We start from the raw sequence: 14,934 nt of genomic DNA on the forward strand, positions 1-14,934 counted from the left end.
TTCTGAGGGAGGAGGAATGCCAAGTGTCCAGTCTGACTTCTGCTACTGGTTGGCAGTGTGGTTTGTATAAGCCTCATGTATGCTCAGACACTGCTTCGTACTTGTTTCTAACCAGCTGTTCACCCTCCTATGATGAGGGGCTCACAGGGTCACCCAGTCTGATGGTCAGCACAGTGCCCTGGCAAGGGCTGGATCCCAGCCTTTTCCTCTGTCCTCTGCTATTACCTGTTAAAGTGTGAGCTTTCTATTTGACACCTGGGCAGACCGAGCTCAGCCGAGCCCTGACCTGACTAGATGTCAGGGTGCTACTGGCAGGAATTTAAACTCCCTCAGCCCAGGGAGCCAGACTGTCCTGGCAAAGAATGTAGGTGGGCAAGCAGCTTTGTGCTTTACTCCAGGGGTTAGGAATCTCCTGTCCATGGCCCCTGGGAAGGAATTCATTCAGGTGGGAAGATGAGAGCCTGTTAGGCAGCCCCTGGAAAGGGAAGCCGCAGCACTGGGGCAGCAGTGGCCCTGTGCAGGGTCTGGAGGACTCAGTCCTCAGCACCTTCTCTCCCCTCTGCTTCCCCTCCCCCAAGGACATGTAATGTGACTTCGCATAAATTTCCTTGAATTCATTCTGTGTTCACACTACAAATCTCATCTATGTTTGCAACAAAAATTAATTTCAGGACACCTTAAGATACAATATAGCTGTTTGATACATTTTATTTTAGAATGTATTCAGAATGAAAATTTTTGAGTGATGTGATCCCTTTATGGTTTGGAAGATAAAACGAAAACAAAACTCAGGTTCTCTTGGGGGGTGTTCAAGCCTTTGATCCTGACAGATAACATTATACTTTGGTAGACAACCAAAGTAGACCCCCATTTTGATAGGGCTGTATTACATGGTAGATGCTCTTTACCTTCCCTGTGCGGGTCATTGTTTGATTGCCATTGCACTGAATGGCTCATCTGTGGAATATGTTTATCTATCAATATTTCATACCAATATTCAGAACATGTAATTTGATGGATCAATTTAGATATTTAAGAGATATATTGAGGTACAGAATTTAGACAGACATATGCATGTAGTATTATCCATTATTAAATGTATTCAACATATATAAATTATTAAAATGTGAATTTTGATATATGAAAGCAAATGATCTGAGAGGTAGCTTTTCCTAGTATGATACAATAAAATACAATACAATTTGGCAAGGATTTATTGAATGATGATTATATTCCAGGCACGACCGTTGCATATATATGCCAGAGATACAAAGATGAATAAAGAAAGAAACCTTTCTTAATGAAGATCATGATGCATCAAGAATCTAAGCATGTGAAGAAACAACCACAAAGGGAAATAATAGTAGCAGGGAAAAGAATGGACAAATTAAACTACTAGCTCAAAAATATCATGAGCAAAATGATGACTAAAGAACAAATCTGCAAAATCTCAAACCAAATGAAGAGGTATTTTAATACTTGAATACAGCGCTCTTGCAAATGAATTAGAAATACCATTGCTCCCATGGAAAGTAGGGGAAGCAGCTAACAATACAATTAACCAAAATTATATGCGTGACTATACCCACATACACATACATGTACATGTGTTCACATAAAAAATTCGACTGTGTTACTAATCAAAGAAAGATATTCAAGCAATGCATTTATCCCTTTAAAAATTTTGTTATTGTTATTGTGATGGGATGGGGGATTATAATGAGCATTTTAAAAATAATACTGGTGTGTTTGTTAATTAAAACATCTCTTCCGGAAAATAATCTGAAATATGTACATAGAGGTTTAAAAGTTTTACCTCTTTTGACCCAGTGATTTCACTTCTAAGCACCCGTTCTAAAGGAATAAGCAAGAATGAAGACAGAGATTAATGCACAATTAGTGTTTTTGCATTTGTACTTATAATAGGAAAATGTGAAAACTACTGAGTACCCTAGTAGTAGGGGTTGAATGGTTATATAGTTTACTGTACATCGGACAAGCAATTATGCAGGTATTAGCAGCAGAGCTCCCAGAGACTTCTCAGTAGAAATGCATGAAAATGCTCAGGGTTTATATTAAGTCAGGTACAACAGAAGAAGAAAAATCTCAATTGCATTTAAAAATAGAAAAAAAATAGTGTAAGGAAATGTTTATTTTCTCATTTATACATTTTATTTTCTAAAATTTTGACACTAAGTCTGCATTATCTGATAATTAGAAAAAATATCAAGAGGTAAAACTTAAAAATTATATGGATAATCATAATGCAATTTGAGCTGAGACCTGTGCGAAGAAAACAGATGTTTCCAGGAGATTGATGAGTTAATGTCACTTGATGAAACAGGCAGAGAAAGCTAGAGAAAAGAGATGAATTTGTAAAGACCAAGGCATAATTTGCCCAGTTAGACAAGACAGCAAGGGGGTTTCAAGAGCATAGGTTATGCAAATGACAGAAGCATAAACATACCTGGCATGTTCAAGGAGTGAAATTGATCTGGTGTGACTGGGGCACATGCTCTGTAGGGTCAACTGAATCGAGAAAGGTGAAGAGGAACAAGGCTGTGAGAAGCTTTTCATTCTCAGACCATACTAAAGAGTTTAAGCATTAAAACCTAATCCTAGAGAATCGGAGACACAGCAGAATGCTGACTGGAACACACACACACACACACACACACATGCATATACACATGCACATGCATACACAATAGTGTAAGGTAAATTTTATTATAAGAATCAACGTGAAAGCATACATTTAAATATGTGTACAAATCCTTTTACAAAACATTTTGAGAAAAAACATTGTTTTTTTATAATAAAATGCGAAGCAAACCATGATAGAAAAAAAATCCTTTTAAAAATAATATTTCCCCTCAACTCCTTTTTGTCCTTCAATGCTTTCTGCCCTGAAATAGATCTGTCATCGAGGTTTTCTTGGTCAGCCACCCTGTAGCAAGTGTTCCATCCCATCTGTCTACTAGTAGTCACTACTTAGATTGCAAACTTTGTGCAGAGAGGAGCTCCATTGTATATGCCATTGCGTCCCTCACACCTGGTTCATAGGACATGCTCATTAATAGTTCCTTCTGAATGGGTTTTCCAATGCCTTGCATATGAAAGGCTTTGTCAAAATTCATGAGGCGGACCTTGCTAATGACTCAGGCCACTTTTAGCTTAGGAATCAACACTGCATATTAGGCTGGGGTAATTTCACTTTTCACATCCAAGTTGGTGTTTATTTTTAAATTATTGTTAAGCTTGGAGACAAAAACAGCTGGACTATACATTGCTTACAGCCAGTCAGCCAGCATCCCCAGGTTCTGCCAAATTCCCCAAATGACATTAGTTGCACATAGTTCTCTCAGTTTTCTCCCCTGTGAAATGAAGATCTGGAGTCCGCCTGGGTTCCTGATTCCAGGAGCCTCCCACAGGAATCTCTATTGCTTACCTGCCTTGTGATTTCTAGTGCCTCATTCAGCAGAAAACAGCACCTGATAAATGCTTGATGACTTATTGATCAAAAAAGTGTCTATTAGACTAGAATTTTTTATGTTTTGAGATGGGTTACACTGTCCTATGAAGTTTCTGGAAAGTCCTGGAAAAAAAAATCAGCTTCTTGCTGTGTGATGGAGATTGTATTCAATGATATTTTTAATTTGGGAGACCATGGTTTTCTTTGGGGGCTCTCTATAATGCTATTGGGGGAATGATATAATATGAAGTAATGTCTTTGCTGATGCTAATTCTAAAGCTTTCCTGTCACTACGGGGATATCACATATGTCTGATGTCACCAGAAGCACGAATGTATCACATGTCTCAAGCAAAAGGCAGAACGTTTGAGCTCGGTAAACACAGGCACACTCATTCACTAGCAGGGATTTGTAAACTGTTTTTCTACACATGGAAATAGCAGCAGGAGGGCAAAAAACTGTAAAGTCTTATAGCCAGACACCATCACAGATTGAGCTCTTGAAATTCCACTATCAGTGTCAGGGAGGTTTCTCTGAGTTTTCCATGTTGTCAAAATATATGAAAGAAATATCCTGCAGAATTAACAGAGGATGCGATTATTTGCTTTCAGTGGTAATGCACCTTGGCATAGTGGGGGAGGGTAAGGATTGCTAGAGCAAGTGAGTATAGTTCACAAATCAGAGGATCAACCTAATTGCCACCCTCTACTTCAGAAACACTTAACTGTCTCTGTATTTCCACATCTGTGAATGAAGTCAATGCCGGTGTTAAGACACAGAGAGCCTACAAATGCATTTCTGGCTACCATAAATTGAAGGGAAAATATTTGAGAAGAGTCTTCTTTATCTTTGATATGAAAAAGTAAGAGGCAGCAAAGTCTTAGAGATGAACAGAACAGCAAAATATAGGACGTTAAATCTGTTTTATATGTTCCACCAAATATTTGCGAAACTTGATACTTCTGAGTCCTATAGCGGCGTAATGAAGTAATATTTAATTTAACAGGATTTCCCTTGTGAAGCATATTGTGTTGATTGTAAAACCTGCATGGTTCCTTATAAGGTACCTATAGTTCACCTTTTCACTGTCTTGACTACAGGGAACATGGTAAGATACTGTGTAGGTGAGATGTGATACAGCATTTGTTAACTTCTCTTTTTTCTCATTTCATTTTTGCATTTGAGTACACATTTATAGTTAGACTAGGCAATACACTCATTTCCATGGTTATTAGTTATTCTCTTTACGTCACAGTTTCACTCTTCTGCACATGTGTCTCACAATAAGATATTTTTTTTTTTCCCACAGCTGTGAAAGGAAGCTACACACCATTGAGGAGCTTCTACATCATGCCAGGCTATGCGCACTAGTATCTCATTTTATCTACATGTAATCATCCGTAAAGATGCTTATGCTTATTTTTTTTTTCTCCAGTAAGAAAACTGACATCTAAAGAGATCAAGTGAGTTTCAGGCATTCACATGTTAGCATGGCAGAGCCAGAAGCTAGACATGCAGGTATCTTTACTATTTTGTGACCTTTGCAAAAGCACCGAAAGCCAATAGGATTTTTCTTTTTGTCTCTTGGAAATAATAAGATGCAGTGGAAAGTGTATGGGATGCCCAGTCAGGCCAGTCTGGGTATCCTTTATACTCCTGATATGTCCTTGGTGGCTTTTAGGAAGTTACCAAACTCTCTTGAGCCTCAGTTGCCCCTGAGAAAAATGGGATTGACCAAAGCTCCCTGCTTCAGTGTCTCAGATTAGAAATACCATGTGCTAAGAATATGTGGCACATACACACCGTGGAATACTAGGCAGCCATTAAAAAGGATGAGTTGATGTCCTTTGCAGGGACATGGATGAAGCTCAAAACCATAATTCTCAGCAAATTAACACTGGAGCAGAAAACCAAGCACCACATGATCTCACTCATAAGTGGGAGCTGAACGACAAGGACACATGGACACAGAGAGGGGAACATCACACACTGGGGCTTGTGGGGGTTGGGGGGCTAGGGGACGGATAGGATTAGGAGAAATACCTAGCGTAGATGACAGGTTTGTGGGTGCAGCAAACTACCGTGGCACGTGTATACCTATGTAAGAAACCTGCACATTCTGCACGTGTATCCCAGAACTTAAAGTATTAAAAAAAAATACCATGTGCTTCTAGGATGGGCTGGATCAAAGGGAGCCCACACTTATTTCTACCTTTGTCTCCACCCAGTCTCCTTTTCTTCAGGCCATGAGACATCTCTGAGGTTATTGATGGATGCTGCTGGTGGAGGAGCAGCTCAGTGAGCCCGAGGGAGGGAGGATTTTTTTTTTTCTTATTTGGTTTGTCGGCATCACCCTGTGAAAGAAAAGAACAACCAAAGAAACAAAGGCAGTTATGCCTTTCAAGCTTAGATGCAGGAATTGGAGGAGGAGATTGTGGGAGATAAATCAAAGAAAATTGACTAGAATAGATACAAATGAAATTTAAGTTTAACAAGTGCCGGAGTGGTGAGGCAGGATGTGGGCTCCTCTTGCTGAGGTGCACAATTATTGCACATCAAGGGGGCCGGCTTGTTGGCAAACTCTCAAGGCACAGGTGCACTCATTTCATTCTACTGGGACCGCAGCTCACAGCCCCTCCCAGAGGCAGAGCTCTAGGTAGTCAGTGAATGCTGCCTGCTACTTACTACACATGCTCACATCCTTTATCAAAAAGAATAGGTACTGTGTATTAGACTCTGCCCATAAGTCAGGTGTAAGGTACATCAGGCATTTGATTCCATTCAACATCGTAATCTTGACGGTAGCCCTAAGAAGAAAACACGATCGTTTGTATGTTATGGATGAGAAAACTTGGTCAGAGAGGTTCAACAACTTCCCTGGGGTCACACAGCTATTTGGGAGAGAGTTGGTGTATCCAATACCATGTTGTCTACGCTCGCCGTGCAATAGCACCTTGTCTAGCGGTGGCATCCTGGGAGCATTAGGATTTGCCTGCTTCATCAGAGGAGATAAATCTTCAGAGCTGTTTTGCTTGTTAGCGACAGAGTCTCCTGAAATACGCTCTGACTGTCCTGTGAATGCCAGTGATTCAAAGATCCTTGCCAAAGGATCATCATAAATCCTGCTTAGACAGAGAAATCCCTAATGGAAGAAGGGTTCTTTGCAGTGTCCCACAGCCTTGAGCATTAGTGTGGAGAAGAGGACAATTTGCAACAATGCTTGAGTGAGTGTCAAGAGGCCTATTTACATGGTCAGGGACACAGATGGTCCCGTAAGTAGGATTTGATGAAGAGAGCCCCCTCATCCCACATGGAGACAGGGAAACGGGCTTTAGGACAGTGTTGTCTGAAAGGCCACTGCCACATGCAGAGTCCTCTAATCCTCTGCCTGAGTGGCTCTGTTTCTTTCAGAGACAAGAAAGCTTGTCGGACATTCTGTCCCCCAGCATGGTGACAATTAAAGGCACGACTGAGAGCCATTCCTTTCAGGCCTCCTTTCCCCCCATTTTTCCCTATCCCAGTCTGGCTGGCAGACCAGGCTGGAAGTGCACACCCCCAAGTGGTGGAATGATGAGCAGACCACCAGCCATGCAAGCCTTTCCTTCCAAGAATTCAGCCTGCTTATGTTTGCCAGGGTGTACTATGTGTAGGACACAGTGCCGTGTTCTAGAGAGTGTAAGATTTGAGAGAGGAGGAGGAAGTCTGTGTGTGTGTGCACATGTGTGTGCGTGCCTGTGTGTTTGGTAATTTCCAAGTATATACACTTTAATAGAGAATATTAACCATTTCTTCCACCTAAGGATGTAAGATGATTTAATATTTCTTTTACAATGTTTTCATTGTTCTGCATAATAATTAGGAAGAAGTTAAAGAGGACAATACTATTTTGAATATGGGTCTTTATCACGACTCAAACTCTTTCTTTTTCTTTCAGTTGTTCTTATTTATTATTTTTCTCTCTCCCCTCCTCTTCTCTATCTCTGTCTGTCTGTCTCTGTGCACACACGCATATTCTGGGGGGAAGATACGGGCTTGGAAATAGGGAAAATTACACACAAGGGTACATCCATAGGAACTTGTCATAAATGTTCCAGTTCCTGGGTGCTTTCTTGGGACTTTGGAAAAGGCATGCCATTGTTCACATATTGTGTGTGTGTATATATATGAATTATCTTACAGCAACAATCCTATAAGGCAGGCACTACTAGGATCCCATTCTATGTAGAGAAACTAAGGTTCAGAGAAGTTAAGCCACTTGCCGGGGGGTTGCACAGCTACCAAATGTTGGAGCCTGGGTGTGAACCCTGAGTTTTTAAATCCAAAACTCTGAACTCTTGCTCTTCCCTGCAGTTTTCCTGAAGGGCAGTGACAGACAGTTAATTCGGGTATATGGAGCCTGCACTGTTTTATTACTCTTAGCAGCAATGTGTCCCCTTTGGAGTCTGGGTGTTTTGCACAGCTTTGTCCTCTGTGGCCTTCCTAGCCCTGCTTCCGTAGCCATTCAAAAGAATAAGGGAATGAAAGTTAAATGAACTCCCCAAAGGGCAGTCACCAGGAGTCAACAGGTATTTGCTTTATTCTATTTGTTTGATTTAGAACAAAACAAAACAACAAATGTTCCCCGCCTCTGGGTCCAAGGACTTATCCACAGCTTTCACAACAGCCATGAATAATAAAAGAGTTTCCAAGTTGTCTGAAAACAACCATGACATCAAAAAAACAACCAAATGAAACTCAGGTGTTTACTTCCCCTCCCCATTCTCCAAGCATCTCCTTTCTCCAAGGCTTCGCTTCTCCTAGTGCTGTCTGTGGACCAGTGGTGTCCTCACTGCCATCACCTGGGCACTTGTTAGGCAGGACCTGGACCTCATCCCTTTTCCCAGACCTGCTGGAGTAGAGTCTGCATTTTAATAAGGTCCCCAAGTGACTTGTACATTACAGTGACAGAAGGACACTCTGAAGAAAGAGGAGGACTTACCTCCCACCCAGGGCCAGGTCTAGTTTGGTATGAGTGAGCTCAGGGTCCAAAATTTAAGAGGGTGCCAAAAAAAGGAGTAATTATCAAAAGCAGTATATTAAGAATGAAGGCCAAGTGTGGTGGCTCATGCCTGTAACATCCCAGCACTTTGAGAGGCCAAGGCAGGTGGATCACTTGAGGCCAGGAGTTTGAAACCAACCTGGCCAACATGGTGAAATCTCGTCTCTATTAAAGTTATAAAAAGTTAGCTGCGTGTGTTGTCTCATACCTGTAATCCCAGCTACTCAGGAGGCTGAGGCATGAGAATCACATGAAGAGGCAGAGGTTGTAGTGAACCGAGATCATGCCATTTTACTCCAGCTTGGGTGGAAGGGGGGGGACTCTGTCTCAGATTAATTAATTAATTAATTAATTAAAAATGGAACTAGATAATTGCAGTCTTCTCCCTTCTGGATTTTTAGGGGAGAGGGCAGGGAAAGCTGATGGGGTCTAGGTTTCTTGTTTTCTCTAAATATTCTGAATTTTCAGCAAGTGAAATTACATTGAGTTGTTTCCATTTTGGTCCATATACTTAGATATTATTGGATTTTCAATAACTGTGGTTAGACACAAAAAAATGTAGCATTGTAACCTAAGCATTTATTCTGCAAGGTCAGTTCAAATGGCCAACATAGATCACACTAATGATCATGATAATGATCAAGGTAGGTAGCCCTTATTAAGAGCTTGCTATGTGCTAAGTGCATTGCGTGAATTAACTTAATTTTTATAGGAAACCCCACATGAGAGGCATGCTCTAATCTCCATTTTAGCAGTGAGGTGATGGATATTTGCAGAGGTTGGGTAGCTGATTTAAAGTTATCCAGCTAGAGACTAGAACAGGTAGGATCAGGCAACTTGCCCAGAGCCCAGTCTTGTTACTGCTTTACAATATACAATAGCGTAAAATAAATGTAAATTGTATTTAAAGTTCTAAAGCAATTTTATGCATCCTTTTCTTCAATATACAAGTATTTCACTGCTAAGTGTGTTTCTGAAAAATCTACCCCTTTAGGTTTTTAAGTTAAAAATGCTCCCTAAAACAATAAGAGTAATAGATAGATGATGGCACTTACTTTTTAAAAATGTCCATAAAATTTTGGCTGTCAATTTAAAAAAAAAAATTGGACAAGAAGATGCTGTTAGTTCAAGGGAAGACAAAGAGTTCGAGGTCCTCCTTTTGGATTGGGACCCTCCCGTGGGCTGGGGGTACCATGAGCCTGGTGGGCACGATGTGATCCTGCCTCTGCCTGACTTGGCTTCTTCTCTGCCTGTTTTGTAGCAACCACTGCACTTGCCTTTCTTGCCTGTGTCTGTGTGGGTCTCATTAGCAGTGGGTGTGTGTCTCACCACAGTGGCTCATTCACGGGGCTGCTGGCAGTGCCAGGAATCAGGAGCCGCCTCTCCGTCTGTCCAGAACAAAGCTAGGCTGAGCCCTCTCACGGTCCTGTGGCCCTTGGTCTCCCCACATGAGGTGTGCCGAGATTGAAGAGAGAAGGTGCCTCCTGGCGATGGCATTGCCAAGGCTGGAATCTGCCTCTCAAGGAAGTCCCTCGGCGGCCAGCTGCTGCGCCGTGACCTTCGTGGTGGTGGAGTGAGTAGGCACTGGAATCAATACGCCTGGCCTCTCCATCTGCCAGCCTGAATGCAGGTGCCAGTTACTACTGCCCGGCACGGACGAGGGACGGGAACGGTGGCGCATAGATCCTGGCAAACGGGATTGGCTTTTGTGGACACAAGCTTGAGGTTGGCAGTGCCGTTTTATTTATGTCCTGTCCCTGCTGTAACAGGGGCCGCCTCTGTACGGCCTTCGCTCTTTCTGTACTTTCGGCTTGGGTCGCGATCTTCCTTTGATTCGGGGTTTGTTTTTATTCCGGCCCGGTTGCTGCTGCCAGAGCCATGGCCTGGACTGGTGATCCGCATGTCAGGAGTTTCCAAAAGTTTGTTCCGGTCTATCTTTGAGAGAAATAGCATGGACTGGATCCCATCGCCAGATTGTGGTGTCTGGGGACACGTGCTTGGGGCACTATTTCCATCTTCTGTCTTTGTCTGGTCTCCTCCTCATTAAATCTTCCTGGGTCTGTGGAGCTGACTACCAATTGGTGCCTGACCTAGTTACAGAGAGCCAGTCCGTAGCCCCTTACTCATCATCAGAAATGGATCATAACGGTTTGTTCATTGTGATGCAAAGTGGGCTCTGCTATTTTAGAGTCATTTCTCCCTTTTTGGAGTTTGTGCATGGGGGTGTATGTGCATGTATTTATGCATGCATGTGTGTATGCACACGTTTGTGTGTGTGTGTTTGTGTGTGTGTGTGTGTTGGGCAGCTGCCTAAATGAAGCTGGCATTTTCCGTTGCTATGTGGGGACTCTGCTTTTGGAAAACACTTCTGCGGCGTTGTATGGAATCCTTAACAGGCTTGCTTGTTTCCCTGCCTTGACCTCCTTTCGTTTTCCACTGGGAGCACTTTCTCGTGAGCACAGGTTCTCACATTTTCTGCTCATGGTGTCAGCTCTGTGGCCACTCTTCTGCCAAAGGGCACCAGGGAGTTCCTCAAAGGACCTTTTGAACTGTTTGTTCAATGAATGAAGAGTTCAGTCGGACAGTGACGAGGACAGCACACACCTCTGATTGGTCCCTGCCTCAGAATTGCTGGGCATGACTCATGCATTTGGCTTTTGCCTCTGCTGATCTCACAAGCCGTGGGGGAGGCTGGGGATTTTTTCTGCATCTCCCAGAGTCTGTGACCTTTTCATCACCATTTTGCCTTGCATTTTGAAAAATACTCTCCCTGAACAAACTGTTTATAAAGTAACAACCAACTGCTTTTCCTATTTTTAATTATTCATTTATACCTATTTTCCAATCAGAGTTTCTAATCAGTATGCGTTAATCAGAGTTAACATTTATTTATTTACTGAGCATCTTCTGTGTGTCTGGCCTACACCAGGTGCTGGCACTAGGAAAGTGAACAAGATTCAGTCTTAGCAGGGATTTCCAATGCATAATAATATTTCTGTTAATTCACATTAATTTGGGTAAAATTTATTGCTCACCCATGGCATGTCTGGGGTGGTGCCAAGTGCCTTATGTATACCCCTCCTTTAATCTTCAAGGCCGTGCTGTGAGTTTGCCATTGGAGATACCACTTTACAGGTGTGGAGACTGAAACTTGTACAGTCAAGTCGAGTCACTCACTCAAAGTCACACATTCAATTACAGGGTAGAGGCAGGATTTGAACCCTGGATTGTCAGACTCCAAAACTCCCCCCATAGAGATTATAGTCACCAGCTCCCTGCATTCCTTCCTTCACTCTCCTACTGGACAGGTGTTTGTTTGCTTTTGTGGGCATGAAGAGTGTCCTATGTTCTGTCCGTGTTCCGTGGCTTTTGGTTTAGTGTGAGGTGTCTGAATATCCTGGGTGCAAATGAATTTGTTGCCCCATAAAATAATGGAGCGTCTAGGTTGCTAAAAGATGAAACTTACTTACCTCTTGATTGTTTAGATAGGGAAAGTGAGGCTCTGAGTGCAAAGGGATTTGTCACAATCGTACAGTGGCAGGGTCTGGACTTAAACTCAGCAACTCTGTTCTACAGGCTGGTGGGGTTATTGGCTAATTTATTCTGAGTGAGATGGCAAATCTCAAGAGTTCTCCTGGGAAATTCTATCCGGGTTTGAGGTCAAAGCAGCCAAAACTAGATACAATGCAAGCTCATGAGGGGCGAGGTTCTAATCTTGTTCATCACTGTGTCCGTCCCTGGTCCCCAGCACGGTCCTATGGTGCAGTTGGTGGTCAACTGATGTGTGTTGGAGGAATAAACTGGATGAAATGAAAGGGGCTTCCACGGAGAACTTTCTAAAGTTCATGCTATGGGACTGGTAGTTGCTTACCTTTCTTCCTGGGTTCTCTTAACCCAAGAGAGTATTTTAGACTCAAATTGATGGTATCAATATTAATTAGACACTTCAATGATTCAGTCAATTGGGATTGTAAAACTGTTCTTCTGTTTCTGTTTTGGAATAAATTGGCTTGTTCTTTGGGCATCTCTGGGCAGAGCAGTTTTTCCTGGCTGTACAAAAAAATGGATGCTCAGGTATTGGTAATGGTACCCAAGCTCACTTTAGATGTGGCCAACTCAGGCATCTATGCTGCAAAAGAGGTACTCCAGGTGGCATGAAGTGACTACAAGATTAAAAAGTGTTTCCAGAACAGACAATACTTTAACCATTATATTAGAAATAAAGAAGAAGAGAGGAAAGAATTCACCCGGAATTCATTCACTCTGACTCATGAATTGTCCTAATTTTCTTCTTCCTCCTACTATTCAAATTAGTCAGAAATATTTTTACATTATTGTAATTGGAGTCCAGATTTGACATCATAATGAACCATGTGGAAATAGTCCCAAGTATTTTCCCATGTTTCTTTATAAGTCACAGCATTGTGACTTTGGGGAAAGTCTGCTATTCCATGCACGGCATGTATTGTGTTTTACTTAAACATTCTCTTGTTACAACAAGGCAATTGTAACTTTATGGGAATGTAAAAAAGTGTTTCTTGTTGGCAATCTGGGTGAAACTTAATGAGATTATTTAAAGAATTGCAATACCGACAAGGTCCTTTACTTCAAGTGAGTTACTCTGTTTGGAGTCAGCCTAATGCTCTATTTTCCTAATAAAATAAGAATACTTAAAACATGTATAGGGAAACATCAAATTAGTCAAGATTAGAATTCTTTTTGTTCTTTTTTCTATTTTTTATAATTTTAATAATTAAGATGACATCGAAAGGAAGCATCTTTCTTAATGGCTCGGAGCATTTTTCTTATTTCTGAAAATGAGTGGCATTTAACTGAAAGACAAAACACCAACATCAATAAGAAATTAAAGCAAATGGCTTAGAAATGCTAACCTGGTCTTTAATGTTTCTTCGGGAAAAACCACTAGAAAAGCAGAAATCTGTTCAAGTAAATCCATCTGCTCACTTTTAGGTCAAACCTGTTAGGATTAGTTCTTTAATGAGGTTACAGGGTTTTGGGCGATGAGTCTGCAGAAATGATCTGGTAATGAGCTGACTTCGAAGAGAAGGTTGAGAGAGCTTTCATTAACTCTGTTTGCATCATAATTTGGCAAGGTCACTGGAGAGAGTCTTCTTTAGGCCACTAAAAATAGACAGTCTCATAGATCCAATCATGTCGTCATCTCTCTCTCTCTCTTTTTTTTTTTTCTGTAGTCATGTCTTATTTTGGGAGCTCCCTTCATTCTTCTCACCCCCCTGCCTCCTCTGGAACCCTGCGATTGCTTTGTATAAGACACTGCCTCCTCTGGAACCCTGCGATTGCTTTGTGTAAGACACTGCCTCCTTGTGTGCTGAGAAGAGAGGAAAGTCAGGGCATTTCAGGCCCCTCATTCACCTGATTACTTTATCTTGCAGTTTCCCTTCCTCCCTCCTTCCCTCTTTTCCTTCCTCTTTCCCTCCTTCTCTCATTTCCTTCCTTTCTTCCTTTCCTTTTTTCTCCCTTACTTTGTCCCTCCCTCTCTCCTTGCTCCCTCCCTCCCTCCTTTCTTCTCTCTCTCCTTCTCTCCCTGCCCCCACTTCCTCCCTCCATCACTCCTTTCCCTCTTCTCTCCCTCCTTCCCTCCTTTCCTCCATCCCTCCCTTCCTTGCTTCCTTCCTCCCTCCCTTCCTTCCTCCCTCCCTCCTTTCATTTCTCCATCCCTCCTTCCCTTCCTTCTTCCCTTCCTTCCTCTCTCCCTCCCTTCCTCCCTTCCTTCCTTCCTCCCTCCGTCTAGTACTTCCTCTTTCTATTCCTTAGTCTCTCCCTTCATCCCTCTCTCCTCCCTTCCTTCCTTCCTTCCTCTCTGCCTCCCTCCCTTCCCTCCCTTCCTTTCTTCCTCCCTACCTTCTTCCCTTCTTCTTCTCTTCTTCTCCCTTCTTCCCTCCCTCCTTCTCTTTCTCTGTCTCACTTTTACATAGGTCCCAATTCTATGCGTCACTGTGCATAGAAATACTTGATATACAATTATTTAAAAAGTAAAAACCATGAATGAATGAATGAATGAGTTCCATTTCAAAGCAAAATGAATGAATGAATGAGCAACAAAGAAGACAAAAACGATGAATGAATGAGCACCATTTCAAAGTACAAACAACGAATGAATGAATGAGCAACAAAGAAGACACAATTCTTGAGAGAATGGCAGGGCTAGAAAGACTTCTGCTTCCCTTGAAAGCATACTTCGCTACTATTTTAATAGCTCCTTCTTTCACACTTTTGTACCCCCATTGCCAAATATGTGCTCCACTTACATCGTGTATGTGTTCTATCTATGCCTTGTCATCTGTCTGTGGTTGTATGCATCTGCCCGTGTCTAAACATATACATCTGTTCAGAATGAGGTTCTGTAAAAATTCAAAGGATTCATTTAACTCCTGGATTCTTC

At 42.1% G+C, this 14,934-nt stretch overlaps 1 protein-coding gene across 2 annotated transcripts in view; it reads left to right on the plus strand.

The window, feature by feature from the left end:
* CDH11 (cadherin 11) overlaps window positions 1–14,934 on the plus strand; it is a 174,347-nt gene that overhangs the window by 40,169 nt on the left and 119,244 nt on the right. The window contains exon 1 of one of the 2 annotated variants that reach the window (XM_021932051.2): window positions 9,774–10,235. The exons of the other annotated variant lie outside the window; for it this stretch is intronic. The gene's annotated coding sequence lies outside the window, so the exon portion shown is untranslated. Of the gene's footprint in view, window positions 1–9,773; window positions 10,236–14,934 lie in introns of those variants that run through there. 2 annotated transcript variants of the gene reach the window in all.

Source organism: Papio anubis, chromosome 18 (genome assembly GCF_008728515.1).
Source record: "Papio anubis isolate 15944 chromosome 18, Panubis1.0, whole genome shotgun sequence".
Lineage (NCBI taxonomy): Eukaryota > Metazoa > Chordata > Mammalia > Primates > Cercopithecidae > Papio > Papio anubis.